General features: G+C 57.1%; 1 pseudogene; it reads left to right on the plus strand.

Annotated features, from left to right (window-relative positions):
• The first annotated feature begins 14,343 nt into the window (after positions 1-14,343).
• On the plus strand, positions 14,344-14,854 carry LOC119231972 (60S ribosomal protein L23a-like; annotated as a pseudogene).
• Positions 14,855-17,822: the final 2,968 nt, after the last annotated feature.

The following is a 17,822-nucleotide window of genomic DNA, read 5'->3' on the forward strand; positions in this document are numbered from 1 at the left end:
CACGCTCTCACAGCTCTTGCACACTCACCATCTCGCACACTCACACCACAGCTCACATGCACGTTTGCACACTTTCAGACTCACACATGCATACGCAAACACATTCACACATATTTACACGCTCACACACAGCTCATGTACCCAGCCATGTGCTCACAGACAGCACAGTCACATGTGCAGGCTCATCCACACACATTCACACACTCACACTTGTAGCTCACACCCAACTCGAATCTTCATAGATTCTTACGCACTCATGCACATGCTCCCTCCCAGAGTCCCACATTCACACACCTACAGCCCTCATAGTCACACCCATACACACCCAGATTCAGGTTCACAATCACAGACACACACACTCAGATTCCTTTCACCCACACAGATGTATCCACGTTCACAGGCTCCCACTCACAGTGCAGACGTGTCAGCCTTGCACACCAATACACAGTCATGTTCCCACACTCACATGCCACAGGCATACACGCCTGCACACGTGTGCACACCCACACAGGACAGCATTGCTCTCACATGCTGGACCTCGGGCCATAAGAGGGAGAGAAGGCACTTGCAGTCTCCTTGACCCCAAGAGACTCTAGAATCTTCTGGGAGACCTGATCCCAAGGTGGAGGGTGTTTCTTCTCAGACTGGAGGAAGCAGGGCCCGGAGAGTGAGACAGCCTTTGCAGCCCTCAGGGAACTTCCCCAAATTCGAGCGCCCCTTCAGAGGCCACTGTCACTCACTGCCCTCCTGAGGGAGGCCCCGGGATAGGACGGCGGCCGTGCCCTGACCCCGGGGAGCCCTGCTCCAGGCGAGACCCTGACCTCAGCACATGACTCAGCAGCCAACGTGGAAGCCTCGCTGGGGGGCTGTGGGAGCACCTGCGAGGGATCCCAACACAGCCCAAGAAGTAGAACCCCAGGGAAGAGTCTGAGCAGGGTCCTATACCCACTGGGGGCACGGGTGGGCACTGGCCTTCTGGGCAGATGGCCGGCACCTGCATGCCAGGAGACACAGGGGCCTGCCCCCTCCCAGGAAGCACAGGACGCCCAGACCAGGGGAGCAGGGAGCAGCGGAGCCGGGAGCAAGGCCACCTGTGCCCGCTGAGACGGGCCTTCCTCCGGAGATGGCGGCCCCCTGGCCGACTGCGCAGCACAAAGACAGTGCTGTCCAGTGGGGGCCCACGGCCAGTGTCTGGAGGCTCCGGGACCGGTGGGGGTCCCCTCCCAGGAGCAGGGCAGGCCCAGAGGCCCACCCCATGGTGCAGCGTGTGTCCCCCAGCTCCCCAGAGAGATCAGAAACACCACCCCAGGAGTGGGGATTCTCAGAAACACCGTGGGCTTCTCCCAGGCAGCCTGTGCAGCCCGGCTGCTGGCTCTAGGCCAGCAAGGGCCAGGGGATGTGGGGGCCCCACAGGAGGGAGCAGGGGGGGCAGCCTGGTGGGGCAGAGCGGGGGACAGGTGCTGGGTCCTGGCTCCCCAGCTGAGGCCCAGGCCTGCCAGAGAGAGAGAAGGGCGTCTCTGGCCCACACATCCAGCTGCCTCTCACCCTCCCAGCCTGTTCTGGCCTGTCCCGCCACACCCAGGCTGCCCTGGGCCCAGCCTCAGTGCCAGCTCCCAGAATCCTTCAGGGTTCAGAATCCAACTACGATAGCCTAGTGCAAATGTCCAGAAGCCCACCTGCGCGAGACAGCTGCCTTCCCTACACACACACACACACACACACACACACACACAGAGGCTCGCATGCACACACAAAGCCAGCCTCGGTCCCCAGACACCAGGGCAGAGTAGGGATTTCCTCCCACTGCAAACAGCACCCCCACCACTACCCCTGAGACAAAGCACTGCTTGGGCAGGGAAGGAGGGAAGAGAGGCAAAGTCCCGGGGTGCGGGGGCCCCTGGGAAGGAGGTCACACAGAAAGCCAGCCCCAGGGCCCAGTCCAAGGAAGACTGGGACAGGGATCCCAGGAGTTGCTGCCGCCCCAACCCGGTACAACCTCGCTGGGCCAGGGGCTGCACCTGCTGCGCCCCCTCCCCTCTGACGTGGCCCAGGATGTCCGGAGCCTGGCCTGCTGCCCCTCATTGCAGGCCATCCTCTGCTCGCAGCCTTTCCTCCCACAGCCCTGGTCGCCCTTCTTGACCTTCCATACAGGGCAGAATTCCCACGCCCACCTTGGGCCCGGGGCCAGGGCCTGTTGGTTCCCACCAAAGCCTGGGAAGTGGCTCCTGCAGCCCGGCTGCCCTTGGTCACCTGGGAAACAGCCAGCCCTGCCTGCTGCAGGGGCAGGACAGAGGGGACCAGCCCGGGCCGTGGACTGAGCACAGAACCGCTGAGTTGAACTGGGTGGCAGGAGGCAAGGTGCCCCCCACAGCTGTTTGAAACAGGTGGATTAAAACACTAGGTCGACCAGCAGCTGGCTAACAGTAGACAGGGTCCCCAAATCCCAGACTTAGGGTCACCACCCCTATCCCCAGCCAGGCTGGCCTGACCCACAGGGAAGCTGTGGCTGACAGGGAAGCTGCAGGGCTGCCATGGGCTGTGCAGGAGGGAGGGGTCCCAACACAGCCCATCTCAGGTCACTTCTTTAGTCTCAAGGTCACATTCCATCCACCAAGAGGCCAAGGGCCTTGGCGGCATAGAGGTTCCTGACCTCATTTACAGGAGAGGAAACTGAGGCCCAGAGAGAAGTGGGTTGTGGGTAGGATTTCACCATGAGTGATAGTTCAGGAGAGGACTGACCTTGAACAACCCAACAGAGACCCTCCCAGCCCCCGATGCCAATGCAGATAGCCTGGTGGGGTGTGGAGGCCACAGGAAGGCAGCTGTCAGCTGTGGGGACACGTAGCACAGGGAGCCTCTGCCCCCTGACACCACCTGGTGCCCAGAGAGCCCAGGTGGTGAGGACAAAGCTCCTGGGAGCTGGGGGCAGTGAACAGGTCGTGCCCTCCTGCTTCATCCTGGCCGTTGATGGGTCCTCGCCACCCCTATCCCCACCCACCCCATGGTTCTCGTCCCCCAACATTTGCTTACTGAAAACAAGACCCAGGCCCAACCACAGGTCTCTTAGACCTCAGCCTCCAGTTCTCCGAGTGCAAAAGGAAAAGGAGGAGTTACAGCAGGTGCCCCCCTCCCCCGCCTGCACCCCACCTAGCAAGGATGTGCAAGGCAAGCAGTTCCCACACCCTGTTCCAGGCACTGCCAGACACTTCCTTACAAGGCAGCAGCGCTGAGCTGTCTCCAGGGCAGGTGGGGGCCTGGGCGGGGCGCCATCCACCTGGCTTGGCCCAGCCCTGACGCACCCGCTTGTGAGGAATGTGGGCGCCGCCCGGACTGGCCCTGGGAAAGCTGCCACCCCCTTGGCTCCCGCCCGGCCTTGACTCAGTCTGGGTGGGCTGGGAAGCTGCCGCCTCAGCAGGACAGAGTCTCTCCCGCCCCACCCTCCCTGCTGGCCCTTGGGGATTGAAACAGAGGACGGCCTGAGAGGCCTAGAGCCAGACAGCGACCACCAGGTCTCTGGACTTGGGGGGCAGCAGGAACACTGGCTGACCTGCCCCTGTCCTGTGCTCCTGGGGGCCTGCCCACAGCACATGCCCCCAAATCCCAGGAGGGCTGGTTGTCTGAGTCTGGCCTATAGGACCGGAGCCCTGGTCAGGGCCTCAGATTCCTTCCTTCCAAAAGGGCCAGTGATAGCTCCCGCTTGCAGGACTTAGGGGGGTCGCCTCCTGAACCTGGAAGCATTTGACAGCAGAGGCAGAATTTTCTCTTGCCCTTGGCTGAACAGTCCCCTCAGCCTGTGCTGCTCATTCTTTGTTTCATGTCCCAGCTGCGTTCTCTTACCAAGCCGCCTTCACAGCTTCCTCCTCATCCTCCATCCCGTAACCCAGAGAACGTTCATCCACCTGCGCTTTGGTGAACTTCACCGATACATTCATTGGTTATAGTGGTTATCACTCTATCTTAAAACGTCAAGCACTGGCAAATTAATCCCAGCTTTGACCAGGCCAGGCGACTGGGGGGGGGGGTGGTAAAGGAAGGCGGGGGCCACCAGTTTAGGGAGGGAAAGTCGAACAATCCTCGGGCTCCAGCTCCCCCCAAGTCGAGGGAAAGAAGCAGGAGTTTTCCCAAGCTTGCTGCTTGGGGGCGTCTGATGCTTAGTTTCTGTGCTTTCCCTAGCCTGCTGCTTGGGGGAGTCTACCACTTTGATCCTGCTGCTTGCTGGAGCAGAGAAGTTGCTGGTGCACTGCATTGCTTGTCCCTGGTAGTAGCCATGACTTCCTTGACCCCCTTCCTGAACTATAAAGAATGTTTATGCTTTATATTTATGTTTATGTTATGGATGGGATAGCAAGTTTCCTCATACAAACTGTATAAAACGCTGCCATTTTTGCTCTTGGGTGCTCTGGAGCTATCCCACTGAGCCCTCCAGTGCTGACAATTAAATCTCTCTCTCTCTCTCTCTGGGCCTTCCTGGTGGCCTAGGGGTTAAAGTCTCAGTGCTATCACCCCTAAGGCCTGAATTTAATGGCCAGCCAGGGAGTCGACCCACAAGGCACAGCAGACCTCTGCTGTCTCGCCCGCTGCTCCCCTCAGCAGTGTATTTCAGTCAGTCTGCCTGTTCTGCTCCCCACTCTGTCTCTGGTGAATCCTCTCACCCCCACGCCTTTGGCCCAATTCTTTGCAAAAATACATGCATACATACATAAATCTCCACCTCTCTAAGTGCCGCCTGATTTCTTGGGGAAATAGCCACAACAGGAGGACTTGTCAAGCCCCAGAGGCCTGGTCAGCACCAGGCTCCAGACCTAGTCCAGTGATACCAGGGGCCTGTCACCCAATAAGGAAGGCTGTTCTTAACCCCTCAGGATGGGACTGTGTCTCCCCACTCAGGAGCTCCCCAAAGGCTGGGGCCATGTTTCTCCTTCAGACCAGGGGCTCCCCCAGGACTAAGACCCCAGCCGTCTTCATCTTCCCACCATCCCAAGCCCTGGAACACAGACACCACAGCCCAGCGAAGGCCAGGAAAGCTGTCCTTCCCACCCCGCTGCTACCTCAGTCCCAGCTTCCCGGCCTCCCCAGGCCCTGACATCCCCACGCAGCCAATGGTGCCCCTACCCCCAACCCTGGGGCCCAGGGAGCCCCCTCCCCAGGAAGGAGAGCCCATAGCTCCAGCCCGCAGCCAGCCCATCGCACCCTCCCTCCCCTGAGCTTGCTGGCCAGGGAGGGCCTCTCCCTCAGACCCCACTTCTCTCCTGAGGCTCGGGCACAGGCACTCTCAGCTGGCCCTTTTGCTTCAGGGCCTACCGGGCCCCTTGGGGCTGGGAGCAGGGGGCTGGACTTGGGGATGCCGGAGGCAAAGGTTGCTGGGACACCCGCCTGACTTGCAGGAGCTTGCAAAGAGAGAGAGAAGGGTCTCCAAGCCGTGGCACTCCACAGCCCCCTGCCCTCTCCTCTCACCCCTGACAGGCTGCTCCCAGCCGGGCACCCAGGCCACGGTTGGTCGGGTGCGGCATTGGCAGGACAGTCTCTCCAGTTGGGCGTGTGCATTGTTACCAAGGAGGGAGGCTGGGGCTGGCTCGGAGCCCTGTTTGGGCCCCAGGCTGAATGCGTGGGTGGAGAGGGAGGCAGAGGATTTGGGGTGTGGAGCCTTGTTTCCCGGCTCCCAGGGCCTGAGGGCAGGGAGGGCCGCTGGGACTCGCCTCTCCCAGGCCCATTCAGACTTGCTCCCACCCTGCCTTTCTGCTGGCTCTGGGAAAGCCTGGCCAGGTGCTGCGGGCGGGGCTCCCCGCCAGGCAGGGGGCACCATGGGACTGGGCCCCAATGTCCCTGGCACTGCAGGGTTCTGCACCCCCAGGACTGACCACCTCGGCCTAGCTCAGGCTGCCCGAGTGGGCCCCAGCATCCAAGTGGAGTCCTGCCCCTCCGTGGGCCTGGCTGCCCATCCGGAGAGGGTCAGGACCCGCCTGAGCCTCCTCTCTAGCTCTGTTCTCCCCGCCATGGGCTGAGGGGCAGAGGACTCAGAAGTGGGTAGGGAGCTTGGGAGTCCCTGGAGCTAAGGGCTCCACCGGCCCTAGCCCAGGGCTGACACCCATGGGTGCCAACGAGTAGCTGAGTGCAGGAGCCAGGGCTGTGGCCAGCATTGGTGTCTCCGTGCCCACTGGCCTTGATGGCAGGGGCTCCCCTTTCTCCATTCCCAAATGGCCTAGCCAGAGCCAGGAGAATCCCAGCCTCACCCCCCGTGACTTCCACTCACCAGGTCCCTGCACAGCCTCAGACAAAAGCCAGTTGTAATTCACTAGATCATTTATTGAGCACCGACTGTGTGCCTGGCTCTTTGCCCCAGGCTGGGAAGGCAGGAGGGAGGCCTGGTCCCAAAATCACAGACCTGGTGCAGGAGCCCTGGGCAGCACCTAGCAGACCCCAGGGCCAAGCGCAGAGAAGGCTTGGGGCAGGGAAGCTTGAAGAAGCTCAGTCTCGGGGAGGAAGTGGCAGCAGGGGAGTAAAGGGGAAACTTAAGGGGAGTCGAGGCAACAGCACAGAGGAGATGAGCATGGGCATTTGGGGTAGGGGCGCAGGGATGAGGCCAAGGGACCAGCGGCGGCAGTGAGCTGTTCTCCAAGGGCCAGCGCCAGGCTGATGGTGGGGGTCATCACAAGGGGAGGACAAGGACCCATCTCCCCACAGTCATTGTCTGGGCCCAGGGAGGCTCTGGACACCCCAGGACCTAGGTTTCTGTTTTGGATAAACACATGAGCTAATGCCCATTCCATGCAGACCTGCCCTCCAAAGCTGTAAATTAACAGAACAAAAGAGGCCTGCCCGTACAAGTGCCCCAGCCACTGCGTCCTCCTGGGATGAGGTGCACGGGCACTGGGCTGGCTGGGAGCTGGGGGTCTGGGGCAGGGACACCCTCAGGCTGGAGCACGGCCAACAGGCCACACACTCAAATGCCCACAGAGCTGGGCCCTGGGAGTGGAGAGGGTTCAGCCCTGGGGAAAATGAAGCCCCTTCCTGAACTGCTACCCAGGTTTGCTGCCTGCAAATGAGGGAACCCCAAAGTGGCCAGTCCTCCTGGAGTTGTTCCCAGGGAGCTGGAACTCTGGATTAGATCAGGAAACCCCCAACCCCTGCAGTGTGGAAAAGGGAGGGTGTGCAGGCCGTGGGAAGCAGGGAAGTGAGGGAGCCACAAGCCGGGGCAATGGGCTGGGGGTGGGGGGCTGAAGGGGAATCTAGCCCAATGGCTCCCTTGACAAAAGGGAAACTGTGGCCCAGAGAGACAAACTCAAATTGGGCTAAAACAAAGGCCTTGACTCTCCCCTGCTCCGCCCCAGCACTCACCACCTCCCAAGAGAACACCCCCTGGAGCAGCAGCCCAGACCACCCACCTCGGCAGCCCTGCCAGGCAGACCCCAGCCCAGCAAAGGGGATGGTGGCTGAGCAGCCCCTCAGGTGGGCCTTTGCTCCCCACACTTCTGAGCCCCAAGGCCTCCCCACCTCATAGCACGCCTGTGTCCACCTACAACAGAAAAGGGAAACTGAGGCCAGAAAGGCCAGGCTGCCCCCCAAAGTCCTTCTACAGAGCCTTTGGGGAGGGGCTCTGTGTTTGTTTGCAGGTCCTGTAGCTCAGGCGGCGGGGATGCCCTGACTTGCCAGGCAGGAGGGCAGGGGTGAGTCAGGAGGGGGGGTGAAGTGGGTGGTTCAAAGCAGCCGCAGCTCAGGGCCAAGCACAGAGCAGCCCCCGACCCCCGAGACAAGCAGTGCTCAGAGAGCAAGTGCTAAGGACCCTGGTCCCGCCCCCCATGCCCACTGGGGACCCCTTGCCCGCCTCTTCCGCTCTGGCACCTCCACTGTCTTCCTTTAGCTGCTTTCTTGCCCTGACCACACCAGGCGAGCATTCCTGGTGGCCTTGGTAGGGGAATAAGGAGAGGGCCCGGGACCTCTCTGGACAGTCCAGAGGTGTGGAAGGGTCACCTGCATTTTCAGCTGAGCCTGCCCCATGCGGGGAACACAGCATGAACCGGACCGCGCCTGTCCTGGGGGTGTCTGCAGCCCAGTGGGAACAGGGAGGAAACACAAATCAAGGGAGTGGGCATCTCTGGGGCCTTCACAGCTGCCTGCCCTCCACTAGGGGTGGAATAGACAGAGGATCCTTGAAATTTAAATCTTCTAGAGCTTTCTAATTGTGCAAAGAAAAGTGCATATAGAATCCCTGCACCGTCTTCAGGGTGAAGGCACCACGCAACCAGTACCGGGATCACAAAATAGTGTAGGCGCCTCCCAGAACCCCTGGGCCCCTTCCCAGACCACTCCCCCCGACACCCCAGGGTGCCAGCTCCTTCCTGCTGTAGACTGAGCTTCTGTGCTTCTGTAACCAGCTCCGAGTGGCCCCATCTCCTTGCTCAGAGTCCCACCGCCAGGGGCTCCCCGCCTAGGGAACCTCACCGTGGGAACAGCCATATGCAGGCTGTGACAGGACTCAGAAAGGGCCTTCGGGCAGGTGGACTTGGGCGTCAAAGGCAGGGGGATGTGGGAGGCAGCCCAGCAGGATCCCCACTCCCACAGCAAGTGTGTAGAGCTCCTGAAAGGCACCCCCATGACCCCGAGGGCCAGGCACTTCAACTCCAGACCTGCTCTCAAAGTGGGTCCCAGAGAGCAGCCAGGCCTGGTTGGCAGCCTGAGGCCACCCCCAACTGTAGCCTGTCTGTAAAAGGTACCAAAGGGGTATGCTAATCTCATGCAAATGATATACAAATAACCCCAGGCTCCCAGAAAGCGTGGGAGCCAGACCTCCAAACTCCAGGTGGAGAGACCAGGCCCCTGCCCACTGACATCAGCAGCTCCTGATTCCTCAAACCACCATCCAGAGCTCCAGCCTCCTGCTCTTCATCTGCTAACTCAACTTCGATTCAAGGGAGCTGCAAATACTAGGCTGGCTCCGGCCCTGCCCCCAGAAGCTTGCAGTCCCTCTGGAAAGGACAGGACACGATCACAGCCACCCTTCCCCAGTAGGAGCTGGCCTTCCTCAGCCCTTGTCCTGGGTGTGACCTGAACTCCCAGCAGACACAAGCGTCCAAGCTTGGGCCTGGGCCACACTGAGGCCAGCCAGGCCCACAGCAGCTGTGTGCAAACTCCTGGGAACACACAGGCGACAGGGGTGCACTCAGGAGCCAGCAGAGCAGGATCAAATCCCAGCTGGGCCCATTCATTCACGGCGGGCACATGTCTCCCCATTCCAGAACTGGGGGTCCTAAGCCTTCAGGTGCCCACCAAAAACAGCAGTCCACCCACCAGGTCCCTAAGACTATTTAGTGAGACAGAAGCTGTCGAGCCCCCCCGGTGGAGTAGGGCAAAGTGTTTGAGAAATGGGAGACTTTTTTTCAAGTCAAGGATGACTAAGACGCCAGGGAAGCTTTTGGGGTGAAGGAGATGTTCTGCATCTTGATTGTATGGGCAGGTCCTGGGGGGGACATTTGTCAAAACTCACGATAACTGCACTTAAATTAGGTGACTAATGCAATAAAGTTGAATTTTCACAGAGACCAGTGGGCCCGGACTGTGGAGGCTGAACGGACAGGAAGGAGCCGGCAAGGCAGGCCTGGAGGCGCGACACACAGCCAAGAGGAGGGAGGCAGATGCCCTTCCCTGCATGCTCCTGGCAGGAGTGGGGAGAGTCTGGGGCCAAAACCCCAAGCAGAGAGTCCTGCCCCCTTGGAGGGGCTGGAGACAGGGGCTCCCTGAGCCCTCCTGGGAGCTGAGGCCATCGACCACCTCCCCTCCACCAGGCGTTGGCGTGGGCCTTCCCCTAGATCAGGGGTCCCAAGAACTAAGAATGGTTTTTACATCTTTAAGTCATTTTTTAAAAAATAAAAAGAGAGTCAGAATCAGTGCCCTGTGGTGGAGAATTACTGGGCCTTGGGGGCTGGGTACGTGTGATGACATGCATTGTAGGGGGTTGAGCCTGTACCCCTAAAACATACACAGTGTTGTAAACCATCTTGACCTCAACAAACATAATTTTAGAAGTTTTAAACGACTGTTTTCTGACATGTGAAAATTGTATGAAATTCAAAGTTCAGTGTGCAGAAATATTTATTGGAACATGGACTCACGGCCTGGTCCGCGGGTGCTTCGGAACCTCAAGGACAGAGCTGAGGATTTTCCACAGGGGCCATATGGAGACCCTAGGGTGGGGCACAGCCTGAAATACTTATCATCCGGCCTTTACAGAAAAGTCTGCCTAAGAATTAGAAGTACAGACCACACTGCACACGAGGTAGAATGAGGGTGCCGGGCAGGCTTCCTCCCCTGCTGCGGTGGCTCAGTTGGTACCTACCCTGGCAGGGTTCACCTATTCTTCTGCCCCAACAGGTAAACTTCACCGAACTTCTCTGCTCACCTGGCAGAGCAGCAGCGCCCCCTGCCGGCAGTTGGGGGCTGCTAGACATGCCCTGAGCCCCGACTCTTGGTGTCTGCCGCCACCTGGTGGCCTTCTCTGGAAGCGCAGCAGCCAGGGACCCAGGCGGCAGGTAAGCGCTCACCAAGGGCCAGAGACCCAGTGGAGGGCGATTGCCCACGGTGGCTGTGGCAACGAGACCAATGAGCAAACATTCTGGGCAGGGATTGAAGCCCTCAAGTTAGTGTCCACTGAAAATGTTTCACCTGGTCCCTGCCTGTTAGTTGATGGGTGAGAATACCTGTGACAGTTGCAGCATGGGGCCTGGCATGTGTTAAACAAACGATTGTCTGTGACTCTGAATCTCCAGTGCCTGGGGAACTGGGCAAAGAGCATGATCTGCAGCGAGGGTGATAGGAGGGACTTGACCTGTTCTCCCTGCTGACCAGGGGTCCCCTGCCCATGCATTTGGGTTTGCATGCTCCGTTCTTTTTTCCCTTCATTCATTATTCATGCATTCATTTCTCAACACTGAGCGATTCACTGTGCTGGAGGCCGAACTGCTGAACCCCAGGAAACTCCTCACCTTGTTGACGTGGGGAGGCTTCAAAGAATGTGAAGATAGGGGAGTTAGGCAGATAGAGAGGAAGAGCACATGTGCAAAGGCCCAGCACCAGCAGGTTGTTGAGAAAGGAGGGGGCAGGGGCAAGATGAGGCTGGGAAGGGAAGAGGACATACCAGGTAGAGTCTCAATGCCAGGGGAAAGTGCCAGGTTTAACAGGGAGCCACCTCGGGGTCTGGGAAATGACAGGGCACCCTTTGCTCTTTGGCTCACCCACACCATCACTGGGCAGTTCTCATTTCTGGGAAGTTCTCCCTCATCCTAGGATGAAATCTGTTACCCTACAACTTCCTCTGAGCACAGGCTCCTGTCCCCCTCCAGGTAGACAGGTGCACTCACCTGCCTGGCACAGGCAGTCTCAGTTCAGGTTTGGGGTGTGCTCTGGGGCCAAACTCTGCATGGGATTCCCAGCTCATCCCCTTACTGGCTCTGTGGCCTTAGGTCTGTTACTTAACCCCTCTGAACCTCCATTCTCTCCTCTGTATAAGAGACATAATAACCTGCTCACCTCCGGCTGAGGCACGTGAGAGGGAGGATAGTGGGAAATGCTGCCCTCCGTCCCTGATGGTGGGTAATGTCCCTGGGATGTGCGCATCGTGTGCCACTCCATTCCCATACACTGCCTGACAAGTGCTGTCAGTTACATGAATGAATGAATGAATGAAGAAATGAATGAATGAATGAAATGATTGCCAGCAAATCCACAAATGCCACGGGCACACAGGACTACAAAGGCAAACACTGGGCAATACTCACCGCTCCCAACTCAGCCAAGAGCACCCTCGCCCCCATCACAGCCCACGCCGCGGCGCAGAGACCCATAGCTCAAGCCACAAATCCCCGGAATAACCCGGGCTGTGTCCTGCGTGCTCGCGGCGCCCTCTGCTGGCAGGCTCGGGCCGCCTCGCTCCAGCGCGCGCCAGCAGAAGGGCTCACCTCCCAGCAGCCCCACCCCTTCCCCACGCACCCCAGAGTCCATGGAAGCCCAGGCCAGCTTGGTCCTTGCGGTCTTCTCTCCTGCTCCGGCAGCAACCACACCGTACTTAGGCATCCCTAGATCCCCACCAGTCTCCCCCTGTTCTCACTTGGACACGCGTGGTAAAGCAGAATCATCAAATGTCTTTTTTTAATTTCTTTTTTTATCATTTCATTACTACTATTCACTATTGCAGCTACCACTGGCTGAGCATTTGCAGTTAGCAAATCCTTGCAATACCCCGGAAGCCTCTCTGTCGGGTAAAGAGATTACTCAGGCTTTTGTTTTGCATCGCTGGACTCTGCGTCCTTGAATGCAGAACGCCATGGGAGCGTGGGCTCGGGCACGCATGCCTCATGGTGGACACCTGGAGCATGGTGTGGGCGTGTGTGGGTGTGCACACCTGAGCCAGGAGGCTGAGCATGCAAGGGCAGTGCCATAGAGAACGGAGGGCAGCAGAGGGGTGTGCGGCCGAGCGCGGTGGAGAGCGGAGAAGAACGCCCGAGAGCAGCAGAGAACGCCAGGAGCCTCAGGAGCCCAAAGAGCCCGTTATATATGGTGTATAAGAGCATTAAAATCCTCAAAACTCCACTGAGGGCTCCAGGACTCTCCCGTGCCCGCTCTGCCCTGCTGCCTGCCTCCTACACTCTCCCCCTGTGGTGTGCACCGGTGTGCACAGGGTGCAGGTCATCAAAGTCACTCGCAAGAACGTCCAGAAACCTAGTGATTTTTCATGGACAGTTGCCATGAGCTGGCTCTAAATCGCCCTTTCCTGGCTCAGACTTACTCAAGGCTGCCAGGCTGAACCAGAGCCCAGCCGGCCGGCTCTGCCCAGGCTCTTTCCAGGCCACCAGGACCCCTTGGACAAGAGACCACAGAGTAGACTGGGCGGGGGGTGGTAGGAGGAGGATTGTGGAATACATAGGCACACACTCTGGCACTGCCGGTCCTAGAGAGAGGACACTCCTTCGCAACCCCTCGAGGGTTCACCTGCCTGGCCTTTGGCCCCTGCGAGGATGGGAGGAAGGTGAGACCTGCACCTGTGTCCCGACACCCGGTCTATGCTGCCATCTTGAGGCCGCGGCAGGAAGTGCGCCTGTTCTGCGGCTCTGCCTTTCCCCTGCATTGAGGGAAAACAGACTGGGCTGGGAGCAGGGAATAAGGAGAGGAGCTACACATGGCGAGTGCCCTGAAGGAACTTAAAGTGCGGCAGGGTGGCCCCCAAGAGGCAGGGTCCAAAACTCAACCCAAGACCGGGTCCCACCAGACCAGGTCATGCAAAAGGTTCTCAAAGCTGGAGGGAACACGCCCTGGAGGAGGCTCAGGCAGGCATCAGGCTGCAAGGGCCAGCGAAGCTGGGCCTAAAGGGGCCGTCAGGTTGGGGGCAGTAGGAAGGAAGACACTCCGAGCAGAGGCACCAGAGCAAAGGCGCAGAGGCAGAGAGATTTGGGTTCTAGGGACTCCAGTTTGTCCCTAGCCTGGGTCAGCCATGAAGAGGAGGGTTACTTGGGAGCCTAATGGGCGAGTCCCTGAGCCGGTCTAGGGAGTGTGGACTTAAATTCTTAGGCAACGGGGAGCTGGCAAAGGTCTTTGAGCAAGCACAGCATGACCAACCATCTCTACAGGAAAACAGCTCAGTCACTGCCAGGAAGGGAGTGAACTGGCCATCAAGAAGGTCCTGGCAAAGAGGGTGGAGGAGGGCATGGGTGCAAAAGGAGGGCCTGCTGGCAGAGCCAGACCAGCAGCGGGGGAGGGCCTCAGTGGGAACTGCTATCAGACACCTGGAAAGCATGAGTTCATGAAACAGAAGCAATTGCTCACATGTGTACAGACATGATAGTGAGCAAAACACTTTGGGATTTATTGAGTCCCTAGTCCAGGCCCGGCCCTGTGCTAAATGGTCTGGGGTACGTCAGTCTCCGGTGCTCAAGTCCAGAGGAGGAGACAGACACTGACCAAGAGCCCTGTTAAATGAGTATGTTGCATGAGGTACTAGAAGTTTCGAGGAGACACACAGGGAAAGGAGCAGTGACACGGAGAAGGCACGCTGGGCCACGGGAGGGCAGCCCTGGGGCTTTTAAGGGAAACCGTGAGGCTGAACTTGGCGCTTGAGAGCAACACAGACAGGGGAGGGTTCTCTGAACTCCCCTTATCTGTCCAAAGACAGAGCCTCCAAAAGGAACTCAGCTGTCACACCACCAACCAGGGATACTGACACTCGTCACCAGAGAGCAGGCCAGGAGTGAAGCCCACGCCAGCCAGGCCGACTGTCACCAAGTAACCTCTGGGAAGCTCCCGGCTCTTCTCAGGACCCACGCCATCTTTCAAAAAAAACCATTTACGCTTTTCACAAAGATGGCGCCGAAAGCAAAGAAGGAAGGCCCTGGCCCTCCCAAAGCCGAGGCCAAGGCACAAGCTTTGAAGGCCAAGAAAGCAGTGCTGAAAGGCGTCCACAGCCATAAGAAAAAGAAGATCCGCACTTCACCCACTTTTCAGAGGCCCAAGACATGGCGACTCCGAAGGCAACCCAAATATCCACAGAAGAGCGCTCCCAGGAGAAGCAAGCTTGACCACTATGCCATCATCAAGTTCCCCTTACCACTGAGTCAGCCATGAAGAAAACAGAAGACAACAACACACTTGTGTTCATTGTGGATGTCAAGGCCAACAAGCACCAGACCAAACAGGCTGTGAAGAAGCTCTATGACATTGATGTGGCAAAGGTCAATACCCTGATCAGACCTGATGGAGAAAAGAAGGCCAATGTTCGACTGGCTCCTCCTGACTATGATGCTTTGAATGTTGCCAACAAAATTGGGATCATCTAAACTGACTCCAGCTGGCTAATTCTAAATACAATTTTTCACCATATAAAAAAAAAAAAAAACCATTTACTTTCCCGTAAGGGACTTTCCCTATTAAATGGTATTTAAGCCTAATTCTGAGTCACTTCAGGGAGGTGCTGGATTTCCCTGGGTGTTTCCATCTAGCCAGGAGGCACGTGTGTTCATCAACTTCCGTTCGTTTTTCTCTTGTTAATCTGCCTTCTTTACAGGGCTCTCGGCCAGGAACTTGGAAGGGTAGAGGAAAAATCATGTTTCCTCCCCTACAAGACTGGGGAAGAAAACTCTGTCACTCGCTGGGGGGAGCCTGCAGGTTCTGAGACGGGTTGTTCCCAGCACGTGCAGCCCTGCGAGGGAGCAGGTGCAGCTGGAGAGGTTGCCATGAGCTGAGCAAAGTAACAGGGATGTATCTCGGGGTGGCGCCCAGAGCATGTGGACACTGGCTTGGACTTGTGAGCAGAGGAGGGTCCTCAGGCCACTTACACCTTCTTTTTTTTTTTTTTAAAGATTTATTTTAGGGCCTCCCCAGTGGCGCAGCGGTTGAACACTGGGTTGAGAAGCTGCCAGCAGCCTCTGCTGCGCCTGTTCGATCCCCGGCTGCTCCCCGGCCACCAGAGAAGGGTCCCACATGGCGCGCAGACCTCTCCTGCCGCCCGCTGCTCCCCTCAGCAGTGTGCTTCGGTCCTTCTGCCTGCTCCTCTCCCCGCTCTGGCTCTGAGGAATTCTCTCGCCCTCCCGCGCTTCTGACTGTACCCAGTGCTTGTATAAATAAATAAATAAATAAATAAATAAATAAATAAATAAATCTTTAAAAAAAAAAAAAAAAACACAGGCAGACTGTCGAAATACACTGCTGGGGGAGCAGCGGAGGAGACAGGAGAGGTCTGCAGCACTATGTGGGACCCTCACCAGCGCTGCAGAGGCCGCAGGCAGCTTCACAGCGCTGCGTTCAACCGCCTGCACCACCAGGGAGGCTCCACTTACACCTTCTTGAGGCACCTCAGGCTGCTGTACATGGACCAGACACGGGAGCTGGGGGCCTGGTTGGGAGACTTTCTGGGGGGCTATTGACTGGGTTGGAAGCTGAAGAGTAGCAAGTTACAGTTAGCCTGCAGAACAATGGAACAGGGTACACTGGGGTTCCCTAACCAATTGGATGTGGGATGAAGAGAAAATATCAGGGCGCTTTCCCTATCAGATGGAGATGCCATCAAGCACAGGGGAGGCCTGTGGATGGGGGGTTGAGGACAATGTCTTGGGCAGGCTAAGTCTGAGGTGTTTACTGAACATCATGGAGGGGATACACATGTGTCAGCGTCATTTACTGCTTGGTGACTCTGTGTGCATGTGTCTGTGTGTTTTATTGTGGCAAAATAGATATGACATAAGAGTTATCATTTGAAGGGTATGATTCAGTGATATTAAGCACATTCACATTTTTGTCTAGTGGGCATGATCAATTAAATCACAGGTCATTGGTGACTTGCTCCACCTACAGCCCCTCACCCCTCTCCAGCAGAGGCAGGAGGCTGACAACGCCAATCCTCTAAATTGCACACTTGGTCCCTCTGACAACCAGCCCCCATGCTGAGGCCACCAGAGACCCCGGCCATAAAGAGCCAGTATGGATTTTAGAGACTCTTTTGTCAGGGACCAGGGCCTAAGACTAAACATTATCATAAAAGACGCTCCTGGCTCTCCTATCACTCAGGAAAGTACAAGGATTTTAGGAGCTCTTAATTCTATACCAGGAAGACCTAATATCTATAAACTAACAAAGGTGTCACAGGGCCTCCCATCAAAAGCCCAGGCCAGTCCTAAAGCATAATCCAAACCTCATTCTGTCCCAGAAAGAAAATTCAGTCCCTGGGGCTTCCCTGGTGGCCTACAGGTTAAGCCTCAGCGCTGCCACCTCTATGGCCTGAGTTCGATCCCCGGCCAGGGACCTGACCCACATGGCACAGCAGACCTCTCCTGTCTTGCCCGTTGCCCCTCTCAGCAGTGTATTTCAGTAGATCTGCCTGTTCTGCTCCCCACTCTGTCTCTGGTAAATCCTCACACACACACCCCACCTCTGGCCTACACCCCAGTTCTTGTATGCATAAATAAATTAAATAAATTTTGGGGGAAAATTCCACAGAAGCAATGAAATAAGGCAAATAGAACACCACACACAAGATTTCTTTCCCCAAGTTCCCTGAGCTCCCTCATTTCTGCCAAGCCCTCTCTCTCCATCTGTCTTCACACTGCAGTTTGCTGCATTGCCTCCAGTACTGTTGTGTGCCTCTCTCTCCCCTTTAGGTCCCCACTGGAGACAGGAGACTCCCCTGGGGTCTCTGTCCTCCTCTACCATATTAGCTACATCCAGGATCCTCCAACTGCCAACTAAGGCAACTGGAGTTACTTGCATCAGAAGGTGAGGTGGGTGGAGGGGGGTTATAAACACAGGTTTTTCCTGATACTTACAGGAAAGGAAACTGAGAATCAGAGGCATCATTCAGGTCATCTGAGGACATAGAGCAGACAAGTAGTAGAAGAGCATTTCAAAGTATTCTTTGACTCAAAACTCCAGTCACTCTAGCCTCCATGCAGGGGCTGAGAACCTTTCACCAGCCCAGGAGACCATACAGGAAGTTCTCAGACCCTCCAGAACACCTGGGAAGGAAGAAAGTGAAACAAAGTTTAAAAGGTTAAAGCACTCTCAGATCTTAGAGAACAAAATAAGAACACCTAGAATTCACTTTGAAAAAACACCTAACCGGGACCTCCCTGGTGGCACAAGGGGTTAAGCACAGCTCTATGAAGCTGTCCACAGCCTTTACAGCACAAGTTCGATCACTGGCCACGGAAATACCCACATGGTGCAGCAAACCTCTCCTGTCTTGCCTGCTGCTCTCCTCAGCAGTGTATTTCAGGGGATCCATCTGTTCTGTTTCCCACTCTCTTTCTGGTGAATCCTCTCACTCCCCACACCTCTGGCCTACACCCCAG

This window comes from Talpa occidentalis, unplaced genomic scaffold (assembly GCF_014898055.3).
Source record: "Talpa occidentalis isolate TD23 unplaced genomic scaffold, MPIMG_talOcc4v2.1 talOcc4.7, whole genome shotgun sequence".
NCBI lineage: Eukaryota > Metazoa > Chordata > Mammalia > Eulipotyphla > Talpidae > Talpa > Talpa occidentalis.